Source organism: Anthonomus grandis, chromosome 3 (genome assembly GCF_022605725.1).
Source record: "Anthonomus grandis grandis chromosome 3, icAntGran1.3, whole genome shotgun sequence".
NCBI classification, from domain to species: domain Eukaryota; kingdom Metazoa; phylum Arthropoda; class Insecta; order Coleoptera; family Curculionidae; genus Anthonomus; species Anthonomus grandis.
In genome coordinates, this window is record NC_065548.1 from 12,309,024 (window position 1) to 12,324,702 (window position 15,679).

Below are 15,679 nucleotides of genomic sequence, written 5' to 3' on the forward strand. Positions count from 1 at the left end.
CCCAGGTGAAGCTGTCAAAAAGTCTATACGGAAACAAGATGAATTCGGCTCCGTATTGAGCTTCGCTGGGTAATTTATTTTGGAATTCAATGTCTAGAAATAGAAAGCATATGTTACAGTATTAATTCTTAACATCATAAAAAAAAAGTAAAATCTTACCTCATTTTGCCATATTGTAAAAACCTGGGTGGAGTTTTTAACTTTCAATCCATCAGCATATTCTGTTTTCGGCTGCTGCTCTAATGTAATCAAAAGTAGTCAGTTCTTTATATTCGTGATTTAAAAAAAAACATTTTTAAATGGAATGAATATATATCTTGGGCTTAAATGAATATGAAGTAAAATAATTTTCATATGCATAGAATTGTTTATTACTGAAATTTTTAGGGTTTCAAGGCTTAGAAATCCGAACCCAAGTATTAAATATATTGGGCCTGTTGAAAAAACCAATCAAAGCAAAAGGCCATTTTTACAATCACAAAATTAACACAACAGCTAGCGCCATCTAAATGGCGAGGAGTAGAACCTTTTCAGTGTTCCGTAAATCGCCTAAGCTTTACCTAAGGCCCTGTGTCTAATGATCAGACAGAAATTCCGTTGACAGTTATATCTATTGACGTTATTGACAAGGACGGGGCGATCATCTTGGGTGGTGTGTGGCGGGAAATTTACACCTGAAACTTGGCAGGACTCCCAATTAGACAAATCATGCTTTGATTTTTATAGTAAGGGGCCTAAGAAAACCTCTTGTAAGGTCTTGCTATTTTTTTACAAAGAACACCAATAAAACTGAGGCTTAAAAACTTTTATTATCTTGTATAAAAGATTTATAAAAATCCGCACAACCATCTGTGATGAAGAAACCACATTTATTTAAAAAAAAACATATCATCGTACATTGTTATATTATGTCAGATATTAAGTTAAGTTTTTTATAGAAAACTTTATTAAATTTGTTTTAATTAAAATTGAATATTTAAAAGAGAAATTAGTTTTGTTTTTTTTATTAAAAATTTGCTCCCATACCATTATTGGTAAGTATCTATGTCTAAATATCTTCAAAGTCCAGACTTACACATCCTAAATAAGCAATTTCTTGAGAACTAAATCAAAATAAAAGAGTATTTAAGTTAATGTGTTAATTCTTGAAGAAAGTGTTAAGGGATGTCTGGGATATTATGTAATATTAACATTAATTTTTCTTTCAAATTCAAAATTAACAATTTTAATAAAATGTATTTTTAATGGTATTTTTAAACTAATAAACATATTTAAACGTGTATTTAAATATATCTCTCACCACTCTTCGGTTAACGCAACAACGTCAGTAATTCTGCGAATGACTTCAAATTTAAATCTGCCGCCTTAAACTGAATTCGACTGTCCCGCGTTTTTCTTGACATGACTCAGTTGGTATTATCGCTACCTGCAATATCGATTAATCATATTTACATCCTATATATGTAGTTCCAATTCTGGGTCAGTTTGCAATGAATTCAAATTTATCAACTCGTCAAGCAGATGTAGTAACTGAATAATCTCGTGAATTAATAAAAAAGGTATTTAAATTTCATAAGTCTTATCACTATAAACTGCAAATACTACAAGAACTTGGTGAGAACGACCTGGACAGAAGAATCAACTTTTGTAAAATAATGACAGATAGGATTACGGTGGAACCTCGACTAGTTAAAAATATTTGCTTCATGTGATGAGTGTACCTTTTAAATGTGAATGTTAATTAGCAAAGCTGTCGTTACTGGAGTTTCGAGGCTAGTAGATATATTGGGAGATGGTTTTGTCGGCCCAATATTTATACCATTATTTATACAGATTATTTATCAGACAACTAGTAAACATTTCGAGCCTCTACTCTTTAATTTATTGATTAACGATATTTTGAGTATTATCAAATTTTGCCAATTCCTATTATTTGCAGACGACCTGAAGCTATTTTCACATATTTTAAACTTGTCTGATTGCCTGACGATACAATCAGACATAGATTCTCTATATAATTGATCCGTCTTTAATGGCTTACATCTTAATAAGGATAAGTGTTTTCAAATCGATTAGTCGACTCCACATGTTGGGAAATAGATTTAATCAGGCTTTTGACTTAGTGGATTTAAAGCCTTCAAAGCTTAAAAGGAGTCTGAGTGAGTTTACTTGTTGAGTACAATAAATTTGATTGCTTTTACTTTTCTTATTTTGATTATTTATCTTAAGGGTATGTGTTTAGTTTGTGCCAAGGTTAGTTTGTGCTTAAATTTTGGGATTCTACATATTAATATACATTTATATAGGTATATTGTTGATGTATAGAAAATTTAGATATTTAATACTCAGATTAAGTTCATTATATTATATCTTATTAATATATTCGTTGATGGCAGAATAATTATATATATTTAGGGTTAGGATATAATTTATTTTGTAATTTTGTTAGAATGGGGACGTCCCGTAAATAAATAAATAAATAAATAATAGTGCGGGAATTAGAAAATCAGAAGGACATACACGGAAATTTGCCTTTAGAAGAACGCCTACTACAATGCGAACAGGTTGGAACACTTCTTCATTATGTATCATTATCCTAACCAGTATATTGGAAAAAGAGGTCCTATTGGCCACCTAGATCCCCGGATCTAATACCTCTTGCTTCTTTTTGTGATGACACCTAAAATCGGTGGTTTTTAAAATGCAATCTGAGCCACTAGAGCAACTCCAGCATAGAATAGATCAGGCATATCGTGCTATATTTAGAGAAATATTTGTAAATGTACGTAAAAGATTTGAAAGTATGCTTTATTATTGTCTTCAAAATAACGGAAAATATTTAATTAAATTATAATAAAAATTTAAAAATAGTGTTTTTATTTATTGTTTTCCTTGATAAGCAGAGAAGAATTTTCTGAAATGTGACTTTCTATGGTAACGTTGGAAGTCATTTTCTTGAAAGATGCTTCAAGATGATGTATTACTCGATCCCTCTTTCTATTTAAGATTTTAGGGGTGTATCTCACCTTGTCCAAGAGGTTGCAGATATTATGATTGTCTTTGTTTCACCTTCATTTTATAAAAACTTTTTTCGACGTTTCTTTATTCAATTTTACGTTCCCAATATATGGCCATTTCAAGTTTTTAACTCGTCACCCTGTATGTGTTTCATTCAGTTACTTTTCATCATCTTTATTTTCGAAAGCACCGACTGACTTCAAATCAGAAAATTTACTCACAGATCGAATATACTTTACTGACATTAAGGATTAAGTAGAATAAACACAGATTGATTGAATATCGTCCCCAAAAAAAAATTATAATAAATCGACGCGCCTATCATAAGATCGACTCCCACGCACCACCACAGGTTGTTTCCCGTATATTTTGTTACGGGGCGAATCATCCCAGAAACATCTGTGTTTCCAGGACGGGAATACATACTGCAAACGCCGCCAGTCGGTCTCGAGTTGTCGTTCTACGCGCAATATCCATGGATTTCCTTATCCAAGGATAAAATCTATGTCTATATATATTCGGTGTCAACTTTTTACGCGCGAATTTTCAATATCGAACTCGACGTGAGTGTGTCATATTTTATTGGTTCTTAGTTTGGGTGAATTAACTGGACATATCATTATATTTCATATTGTAAGTTTGTAACATTTTTGTTTTTCAAATTATATTATATAGTTTATATAGTTTAAAGTTTATGATTTTTAATTTAACACAAAGAATTTTTAAAAAAATATATACAGGGTGTCTCATTGATCCTGGTAAAAACTGAAGAAGGTAATAGAGAAAGTGAATTTTAATGAAAAAGATCATATAGTAATTTGATTTCTCACGGTTTTCCAGTAATCAGAAGACAAATCAGCAAAAGAGAAAAAGCTTATAGCAAGATTGTTTTTCAGTCATTTACAATAGTATTTGGCATAAATTTCATGAATGCTAGAAAATCTGAAAGGTTAATCTCCTATAGGACTGTTTTAAGACAAATTAACATCTCAGAAAAATGCCTTCCTTTTTTGTTTTTATATCACCTCTCTCATCTATGTAAAAGATCAAATTGGGATGTAAATTTCGATTTTTATTGAATAACTGTTAAAATCATTTTAAAGAAAATTTCTTTTGATATTTTCTTTAAATCCAAATTTGCCCTTGATATGGTTGGACCGCATAGAGGGCACCATTCAAAGCCGTTTCAAAACTTTTTCAAACTTTTTAAAATTATAAAAAGGCATTCTTCGCAGATATTTGAAGCCACTTTATTGACATATTTATGTTTAAATAAAGATTTTTTCCCAAAGTCAAAATTTAATTATATCCCAATTAGAGATCCCAACCTAATCACAACCCTTAAGTTTGACACACCCTCTTCAAAACACGCTTAGATTATTTTCGCAGTTCCGTAATTAGATTTTCTTGTTTACGTAATGTATCTGGCCATTTTTTGTATTGTTTTTTAGGATCGTATTTCATTCAACTTTCTGATGATAAAATTTTTTATTTGTTTCTTTGTAGGGTGTTTTTTTAGTTTGTATGGAGTGAGTCTCTAAAAATTAGTTAAAAGTACGTTTTTTTACGTGTAATATTTTTCACAGCAGTCTCTAGAAAAAAATATTTTTTAAGATATTTTTTAACTCTATTAAATTAAAATATAGTATTGGTTCAATATATCATATAAATCGTCTAAAAGTAATTTTTTTTATAAAATCACTAAGATTAAAAGAAGGTGATTGAGAATGCCATTTGTAATGAAAAAGTTCATACAATAAAGGATTCGATTCCTCACTGTTTTACAGTAACTTTAAAAGACAATTAATTCATGGAATTATTTTTTCATTAATTTACAATATTAATTTACATTAAAAATTTCATAATTTTTAGAAAATCTGCGAGCTTAAAAATTAAAATTTTCTATTCTTTGAATATTGAGAAATATTTACTCGAAATAAATCGACTTATCAAAAAATTTGGTTAAAAAATATTTAGTTTTATTATTTAGCATAAGTTTTTTGTGCTAATCTGATGATTACCTCTGCAATCTCCAAAGATCAATCTAAAGCCGTTTTAAACATTAAAATTTTAAAAATGTTAAACAGGCATTTTTTACAATATAAAATCAGGTACACCCTCTGCAAAACACTTGAATATTAATAAACAAATATGCTTTTAAAAAATAATAAAATTTAAGGATAGACTATTTACAGCATGTGTTACGCAAATAATATGAAATATTTAATAAGACTAAGATACAAAGCTAAAAAAAAGACAAAAAAAACCACCAATTTGGCATATTATAGCCAACTAAAAAATTACGCTAAACACACGACTAATAGCAAATTAATTAATTTTTTTAAATAAAGGTCTTTAGAAAATGGAAAAGAATTTTGGAATAAAGCATAAAAAAGAATAATCCAATTCCTCAAAATCTTAATCTATCTAAGGACTTAATTTTTTCTCAAATACGGTAAGCTTTAGATATTCGATGTCGTTAGAAAAACTGAACTTTTATAACACGAGTACTTTCAGTTAAATTAATACAGAATTTAACATAGGTATTATTAAGAAAGAAGAAACTGTTGAAATTATTAATAAATTGGGACTAATGCAATAGGTATAATTATATATGCTTTTCCTTGCATATACAGCAGACATTCTTAAGCCTTCAAAAGTTTGTAAGGTGCAAGCGTTTGCGATGATACGCAGATATATACAACTTTCAAACCATATAATCTTAAAGAAGCGGAGATTGGTATAAACAATGACTTAAATATAATAAATTAATTATCTAAAAAACATAATTTAAAATTAAATTCCTCAAAGTCTTGTTTAATGGTTTTTGGAAATACAAATGAAATTACAAATATTAAAAGTGTAATAAATGTTCATGTGGAGGGCTCTAAGCTTTCGGTTGTTGAAACTGCATTGGGTTTTTTTTTTGGGCATTGTGATGGACAGTAAGTTGAGATTCAGGGAGCATGTTAAAAAAATTGTTCAAAAATCGTTTGCAGCTCTAAAACTCTTATATAGTAATAGAGATATTCTTAATCTTAGTCTTAAACGCAGCCTATGTGAGGCCATGGTGCTCTCTTATTTTAACTACTGTGATTATGTTTATGGTTTTTGCTTAGATAATGATTGTAAAATGCGCATACAAAAAATTCAGAATGCCTGTATCAGATTGGTTTATGGCTTACGTAAGTATGATCATATTTCGCAATATTTTAAAAAAATTAACTGGCTTAAAATGGACAATCGTAGAATTCTTCACTTTTCCACTTTTTTGATAAAAATCATTAGCAGCCCAAAGGCACCTGCGACTATAAGGAATAGATTGTTATTTAGAGCAAATGTACACGAAGTAAATGTTAGAGCTGGAAATAAGTTAACCATGTCGGTCCATGGGAGTGCTATGTTTCAGCGATCGTTTTCTTACAATGCTGTTCAGTGCTATAATAAAATACCTGCAGAATTTGTTGACCTTCGTGCAGATAAATTTAGGAGGAAATATAAAATTGTTCTTATAAAATTCAAAACACTTCTCTTACTATTTAATATGTATCAAATTTGCTGTTTTTTTATAGAAGAAGAAAACTTTTTTTGTATTACATTATAATTGGGAATGTTTCTTTACATATAACATGTTGTTATAATGTTGGTTTATATACTACGAATACACCCTGATCTGGTTCAGTGGAGTAGCTATATAAAGCTAGACTGCGCCAGGTTCAGGTACTTTGTTTTTTTTTTTTTGTATCAAGTTTGTAATGTATTTGAATAATAAAAGACATTTATTATTATTATTTTTATTATTATTATTATTATTATTATTATATAATTATGTAATTAAATAGGTATATTATATTATAGTGATGAAACTTCTTTTAATGATCTTAGACTCCCTCTTCCTTTTTGGCTTAAGGCACTGGTCAATATTTTAAATTCTTCCATTTGAGAAAATAAATTTTTCTATGAATGGAAAAAAGCAATACTTATAAGTATCGTAAGACTTTCAGTATTATAACAAATCCTATTGGTATTGTTAATGATATTAGGACTAAAGAAGTTTTAAGGGAGATAACATGCTTATCACATTTAGATATAAATAAAAAAATTGATACCATAAATAATATTATAAATCCTTTTGGTAAATTTGCACTATTTTGGTTTTTCGGCAAATGCAGTTAGTTTTTTTAAGTTCTATCTTGAAGATCGCTTGCATTATGTTCGAACTGTAAATTATGGTGAATTTTATTTTTTTCAAGTTTTTGCAATTTAAAATAGGGGTTTATATTGGGCCTTACTTTTCTTTCTGTATGTTAACCGCAACTAAATTAAAATCATGTGCAATGTCATCATACCAATAGTTGCAGAAAAGTGTAGTTTAAGGGTTATAAATGATTAAAATCTAAGTTTTGCCTCCCATATTAGGAACAAAATCAAAAATGCTTACTGGGGTTTAAAAGATTGATTTCAGTATAAAAATTAAGTATTTAGCATCAAATACTAAATATTTGCTTTGCAATTCGCTTAAACTGTCTCTGCTAGATTATGAAGACATCGTTGTGATGACTCTCTGAAAAAAATGGAAAATCGTTGTATGCGTTTTTCTTTTAACATATCATATAGGAATCATGTTACTCCTTATCTGAATTCAAATTTTATACTGGATATGAGGAATAGAAGAAAATATCATATGGATAATTTAACTTAAAAAATAATTAAATCAGATCAGCCGGTATATTTAAGATAATTATTTTTCACCATGATCTCGATATACACATTATTAAGAAATCCGCACCTGTTTAGAATTCCACATCCTAGAACATCAAGCTATGAATTTATTAAAATTAATATTCTTAAGTAAGAAAAAAAAGTAAAATTGTCATTTTATATGTATGCAATGTTAATGTGGTAATAAAAGTTTTTTGAATTTGAATAATAAATAAAAATATTTCTTCTTAGATTATTTTCTGGGCTTTTATAATTGGATTTTCTTGTTTACGTTATGTCCATTTGTTTTTCACTTTTTTATATCGTTTTTTAGGATCGTATTCGATTCAACTTTTTGATGACAAAATTATTTATTTGTCTGCTTAATAGGGTTTATATAATATGGAGTGGATATCAGAAAATTAGTTGAACATTTTTCCTTTTTTGTACGTATAAATGAAAATGATATTTTTCACAACAGTCTATAATAAGACAATAATTTGTATGATATTTGCGTCCTTTAAATAATTAATATACAGGGTGGTCCGGTTTCGATGGCGGAAAATTAAATGGCCGACGGAGAACGAAAAAATAATAAGTTTGTTATTATAAATAATATTCGTTAAAAAATTACAGGGTGTCAAATTTCTAATTAAAAAAATCAATTTTTATTATTTTTCTTAAACCACTTTAGATATTTTAATGAAATTTGGCACGTTTAGACAGTTAATCAAGACGCATCTTTTTGTGAAAAAATTATTAATTTTATTTACCAGTGGCGTGTGTGCGGCCCGATCTTCATACAATTTTAATTAATTTTAATTAAAAAAATGATGCGCCACTGTTTTTTTTTTTTAAATTTCTTTTTTTTATGAAATTCTTGTTTAATTTAAAATAAAAAACATCTTTTTACTTTTTGTCGTATGACATACCGTTTGCGAGTAAAAATGCTGAATTATAAAAACACATAAAAAGATAACACATTTAATTCGTTTAAAAACAATAACAAAATAAAAACAATTAATAATTAAAGAAGTTGTTTAAAATGCAGCCCACCGACCTCAATACATTTTCTACACCGAGTTATTAAGGAGTTTATTGCAGCCAGTACCACAAAATTTTGATTTTGCATGTCATTACATGCTTCCTGAATTCTTAAGATTAATTCTTCTCTGTTAAATACGGGATTAGCGTAAACTTTATCCTTAATGTTTTCCCAAACGTAAAAATCTAGTGGATTAAGATCCGGTGACCTGGGTGGCCAGGGTATAGGTCCAATACCATTTTGATCATTAATATCATTCCTCCCTAGCCGGCCAATCCACCTTCGAGGGTAATTATTATTAAGCCAGTTTCTTACACCTATTCCAAAATGTGGGGGGACTCCATCCAGTTGTATCCAACTTTCATGTCTCAAATTAATGGGTAAATCCTCAATGTAGTCCGGCAGACTATTATTTAAAAACTCCAGAAATAGTTGTGAGTTTAGCCTTGGAGGTAGGAAATGCGGACCACAAACATTATCACGAATAACGCCCAACCAAACATTAACGGAAAATTTATTTTGAAACAATCTTGGCCGAATTGCATGAGGCTTCTGTTGTGCCCAAACATGAATGTTATGAAAATGTATCACTCCGCGTCTTGTAAAACTTGTGTAAAAAGTATCTTGTGTAAAAAGTCGGGATTTTCCTCTGTTGAGTTTAAAAGCCACTGACAAAATCTTACTCTGTTTTCAGCATCACCAGGGTGTAAACCCTGAACAGGCTATAGGTAATATGCATGCCTGTGGTCAGCGTGTAAGGTTCGCAATATTTGAGATTTAGGAATTTGTAGTTGTTAAGCTGCCTTGCGAGAGCTCAGCCTTGGATTATTATCAAAAGTGCGCAGTACACGATTTTCATTATTATTTCTCTGGTTTCGGTATTGTTTATTATTACCACGTAGACCAAAGTTCCTAAAATTTTGATGTGTTCTAATAAACACGCGAGCATCTGGAATTCCTTTATTTGGATACCGTCTTCGATATTCACGAACTGCCGCTTCCGCATTTCCATCACAAAATCCATAACAAAAATGAATATCAGCGTATTCATTACTTGAAAAACGCATTTTTCACAATACTTTTAACAACACTTTTAACAATAGCAAAATTAATAAGTTAACCAACTCAATAATTTGACTTACTTAAATAATTAACTATCATAATAAAATACAAACAAACCGTCTTTTGTTTTATGCATGCATTGCCTTCTTGCCGGCATTATTATATTCATTATTTATTTGAATTTCGGAACCAGATTCTTGTGTCTTTTTTAGAACCCAACAGAATAATTTAGTCTTTAATTAAATTTAGTATTTTCATATTTTTTGTTTAATAAAAAAAATCAGCATTTATAAAAAATTATTTTTTTACTCGCAAACACTGTGTTGTACGACAAAAAGTAATGAGATGTTTTTCTTTTTAAATTAAACAAGGATTTCATAAAAAAAAAGAAATTTTAAAAAAAACATCATTTTTTTAATTAAAATTTATTAAAATTGTATGAAGATCGGCCCGCACACACGCCACTGGTGAATAAAATTAATAATTTTTGCACAAAAAGATGCGTCTTGATTAACTGTCTAAACGTGCCAAATTTAATTAAAATATCTTAAGTGGTTTAAGAAAAATAAAAAAAATTTTTGACACCCTCTAATTTTTTAACGAATCATTTTTCGAATATTATTTATAATAGCAAACTTATTATTTTTTCGTTCTCCGTCGGCCATTTAATTTTCCGCCATCGAAACCGGACCACCCTTTAGATATTTAATAAAAATCACATCTTGGTCTATTTTTTTATATTTGTGTGAATCTATGTATTTAAAGCAAATATTTATAAAAAAATATGAAAAAAGAACAAAAATAGTGAAATACATTTAAAATATTAATTTTATTTCCACAAAATAATTTATCGTTTAGTTGTTCATTAGTGAAAATGTCTTTTTTTATTTTTTAGATCTCGATTTTTTTATTTCCCTCGCATTTTGTTTTACACATTATTGACGAAAACTGTAATTTTATTACGATACTTCATGTTTGTTTGACCATTTTTAATTAATAATATTAATTGAAGCTAACGAATTAATGAATCTATTGTAATGGTGGTGAAAATAAAGGAAAATTTAAAATTTTTTTATTCTAACTTAAAAATTGATTCAATAATCTTAGAAATTTTTTCATAAAAGCCATAATATTATCATAAAAAAATCTCAAACGAGCCAAAATTATTAGTTTACGTGGTTTATTCCTCGCTTTATTTGCCTTTTACTTAGTATTTGTTATTTTTAATAATTTTTCTACTTAATTTTTGTGTTATTTTACCATATTTTTTTTGCTATTTTTTTATTGTTTTTTGTGAAGCAACGAAAAAGAAATGTTGAACAGCACAGAAGTTTCGTCACTTGATGAAGCTAACCTCAATATTATTGAAGCTGCCTTATTGGGCATGAAAAGCTTTCTTTTTAGTCATATTTTTCTTTTTTGTAATATTTATTAGTTTTTTGGATTTCCCTACCTTATATTTTCATTTTTTTTTCACTTTATCTGACATTATCTTTTTGTCAAAATCTCAAAATTATCAAAAAAAAATTGTTTTCTTATTCATCTTATTACCTTTCTAGATTCTCTATATTCTTGTTTTTTTTTAAATTCTTTTGTATGAAACTGGTATCCTTAGGTATAAAAGACATCGTCGTTACTGTAGCCAAAGTAAGGAATATTTAAGAAGATTTGTAGTTTTTATTATAACTAAAGATGGGTTCCAGTATACTGAATTTTTTTCATATTCTTGAAATCATATAAACCGAAACATCCTTTATCATTAATTAAGAACAATTCTCGAAAACACCAAAATTATCGCTTTACAAGCTTTATTCAAAATTCTGTTTATCTTTTTCTCAATACTTGTCAATTTTCTGAATTTTCTTATTTATTATTGTTATTATTTTATCACTTTATCTGTGTTTTTGTTTTTTATTAATCTTTAAGCGCGAGTCTATATAATTATATTTTTAAAGAAGAATAGCACACATCTGAATACACATTATAGTGATCGTGAAATAGTATTTATCTGTTAAATTTATTAGTATTTACCTTAAATGTACCTGTGCATCTCTGTCGCTTATACCTAATTCCAAATTCAAAAAAAAAATAATTTAAACCTTTTGTTTGGTATATAAGAATTTTCTCACTGTCCCCACAGTCCCTATACAAGACTATGCAGTTCAAAATTTGATAAACATAAGCCTTTTTGTATCCTAAAATCTAAATACTTACATAATACCCTTAAACTGGAACAACCTTAATCGAATTTAGCTAATATAACTTGGTTATCCTGACACAAGTTATTATCCATAACCATCCTGGGAATTTAGCACTAACTAGCTTAATGTCTATATTATTGAGACAAATAGTTTCTCACCGTTCAAGCCTAGATTGACTGGTTTTAAGCATTAATATACTAGTTTTAAGATTGGTTAAAATTAGTTTCTTTCTAATGAACCAGTTACGTGCAGCAGACATTGTATCATTTGTTTTTTCAATAAGGGTAGGTAAGCCCTTATCGTCAGCATAGTTTTGTATTCTGCAGTTGTCATTATTTTGTGAGTTCTGTTATATCATTTGTGTATATTATTAAGAGTGTTGATCAAATTTCACTGCGCTGAGGTATGCCCAGCTTTGTTTTTACTTTTTTAATACTTACCCCTTCTTTGCCTCTTATATTTTGTTGTCTGTTTGTTATATGCATTATCTTTTTTAATTTTACATCTTTTATTCCGTAGTTCCAATTTTTGAAACAACATATTAAAATCTAGGAATCTAGGGTATCATTCGAGAGTAGCTTTGTGAAATCAAGGAAAAAACCTATGGGTACTTGTTTATCTTCAATAGTAGCTAGTATGTGTTTCGTGAATTCTCTGTTGACCTATCCTTCATGTATGCATGCTGTATATTATTAACAAGATTATTTGTTAGCATATGCTTCATAATACGGTTACACATTAAACGCTCTAAAATTTTATATTAAGTTTCGGGAATTATATTATTTACTTGTCTTCTTTTCACTTTTTTTAAATAGATAACGAAGATTCTTTTATATAAGACATGCTATGTTCACCCAAAAAAAACCTCCTGTATAAAGATGATCTGATTAAAACAATAAAAATCTATTCCAACAAGCGCTTTTTCTTAACTTTACTTAAGAACCCATAAAATGTAATTTATCATATACATCGTCCCAAAGTGCGTTTTTTAATTTTATGAGTTAAAACATCATAAGAATGCACTAAAATTTAAAAAAAAAACAAATCTATACCAATAAAATATTTTTTTTAATATTTCCTAATTTGAAATGTTTTTATATTGTCCTGAAACCTTCTTTACGTTTCCCTCGATTACGGTTGCACAATAACTCAGCAGGGGTGAAAAACTAAAGTGAAAATTAATTTAAGAAAAATGGAAATTTTTTCGGAAGTGCCATCATTATAAGCGAGGAATAAATAGATGGGATTTCTCGTATATAAAGAAGAAGCCGGCATTATTCTCATATTTATTAATTAAAATTTCTTGTTAACCATAATTAAAAAGTTCAGACATATCCTAGATAATGTATTTACGGCCCTAAAGGAATGCTTTAAGTATGAAGCTTATGAGATTTATATAAAATGCAATTAAACTAATTTAATAAATTAAAAGGAGGCATTAGTAAACGAATAGCTTGGAACTTTATTGTCCTTTTGATGGTATAAAATAAATTAAATGTTTTTATTTATATAGTAAAATTTTATTACCTAAAATATAGGGTTTCTAAGAGCATGAGAAACAGACAGACATACTAAAATTTAATGCCACAAATGGGATTTTTTGGAATTTATTTTAGTTTCTTCCAAATGATTTTGGAAAGATTGAGTAATAAGACAGATGTAACAGTATGTAACATTTCACAATAATTCACCTTTTTCTCCTCAAAATTTCCTTACGATAAATACCTACCTGTAGTTCTTATCTAAATTTCTTCACTGTATTACACCTCGATCAGAACGTATCGGCAACATTTCTTAATTACAAAGTGTCAACCTTTTCCCTGTTTTATCCGACACGTATAGTGATATATTACGAAGTAATAGCAGCTACCCTGTTGGAAATTTATGTGGGTTACATGGCTGCGGGAATATAATTCAAGATTTAACCGAGATGGCTTGGGGGTGTTTTTCACTTAGCGGGGTGCTAGAATATTAGTTATGCATTAAAAGCAAGTCAGAACTATAATGAAAATGGACTGAATATAAGAAGTTGGTTTATTTGGTTTAAGGGGGTGTTTAGATGGAGTTTAAAAGCTTATAAGATGTTCTACGTTTATCAAAATATTTTTTTTTTAAATTGCTTTCCCTATTCTTTAAAAAACTTATGATTTGTATCATTTAATGTTGTGCGCAGGTGTCCAAATAATTTTTTTTGCATTTTTTCTGCTTAAGTTTTGGTTTATTACAGCTGTTTGATTAAAAAATAGAGCTTGTTAAATGTTTTAAAAAAATTGAAAAAAAATTTCACGTGTTTATCATCAACTTTTTATTTAATATGGTGCTGTAATTTTATTTTTAATTCAATTTTTTGAAAATCTTATTACTTCTGAAGCAACGATAGCAGGTTATATATCTTTGCAGTTAAAAAAGTTCCTTATGGAAAAAACTAGGGGTTTCTAAAAAAATTACTAGTGGGTCATCATGAATTGAACCTAATTTAAAATGTATAATGGAAGAAGCTAGCGGTTTCTGAAAAAAATACTATACTTTTTTTTAATAAAAATAAAAAAAGTTTATCATAAAACAAACTTATTATCTTTAGTAAAACTTTCATCATGAAAAATGCTAGAGATTTCTGAAAAAACTACTAGTAGGTCATACATTGAACATAATTCAAAGTGTTTTTTTTAAATTTTTTTCATGTCGGCAGTTAAACAGTTTTATTAAAAAATTCGATTATTTAAGGCAGTTTACCCAAAAATATACTTTGAATCCTACAGATTTAATTTTTTTAAATTCTAGAGACATTTAAGCCCCTAAATAAAATTTTTTAAGCAGTTCGGTCTTTTGTTAAGCTTAACATCTTAATAAATTTGTTAGAAATCCACAAATAGCTACTTAAAATATTTAGTGTAAAATGGAAAAAACTAAATCTCAACTGCCTGGAATTCCAAAATCTCACTTTTACTATCTTGACCACTTTTTTGTGGTAAATTTCAGGCAGTTGAACCACAAAATATATTTTAAATTTTACAGAGTTAATTTTATTTTTTATTTAGTTTTATAAACACATAAGCCCTGTATTTTCATTTTTTGAAAAAGTTGAATGTTTTGCAGGGTTTGTAGTGGTTTAAATCAATTCGCTTTTTTCGCATATTTCAACTGCTTAAAATTTTAAATTTTGCTCTTTTAAATTTTATGAACTTTAATTTTTTCAATTTTAGAGACAGATAAGCCCTAAATTTATGATTTTTTAAGTAACAAGGCATAACACCGCACCAGTTTCAGACGCTGACTCAGGTCCAAGTATGAACCAGAGAGGCTTATATCGCATAAATGTCTGTGTGTCTCTTAGAACATTAAAAGGCCTTTCAATGTTCTAAGGTGTGCCTCTTTCAATACGGGAACCCAAATATATAAAACGATTTACCATTTCTAGGACGTCGCCGTTGATTTGCAATGGAATCCAAATATTCTGACATTTGCTAATTACCATTGTCTTCGTTTTCTTAATGTTGATCTTCATTCCATAGTGTGAGCATGCTCTTGGAACGCTATCAATAATATTCTGAAGCCCAACGTCTATGTCGGCCTTTAGTACCGTATCATCAGCATATCCAAAAACGTTGACGGTTTCTCCAATCACTTTGAATCCATCTGAAATATTTTCTAG

At 28.6% G+C, this 15,679-nt stretch overlaps 1 protein-coding gene across 1 annotated transcript in view; it reads left to right on the top strand.

Moving 5' to 3' along the window:
• The first annotated feature begins 3,438 nt into the window (after positions 1–3,438).
• Positions 3,439–15,679, top strand: part of LOC126733989 (arrestin homolog) — a 212,904-nt gene continuing 200,663 nt past the window's right edge. Inside the window, exon 1 of the mRNA XM_050437496.1 lies at positions 3,439–3,651. The gene's annotated coding sequence lies outside the window, so the exon portion shown is untranslated. The remainder of the gene's footprint in view (positions 3,652–15,679) is intronic.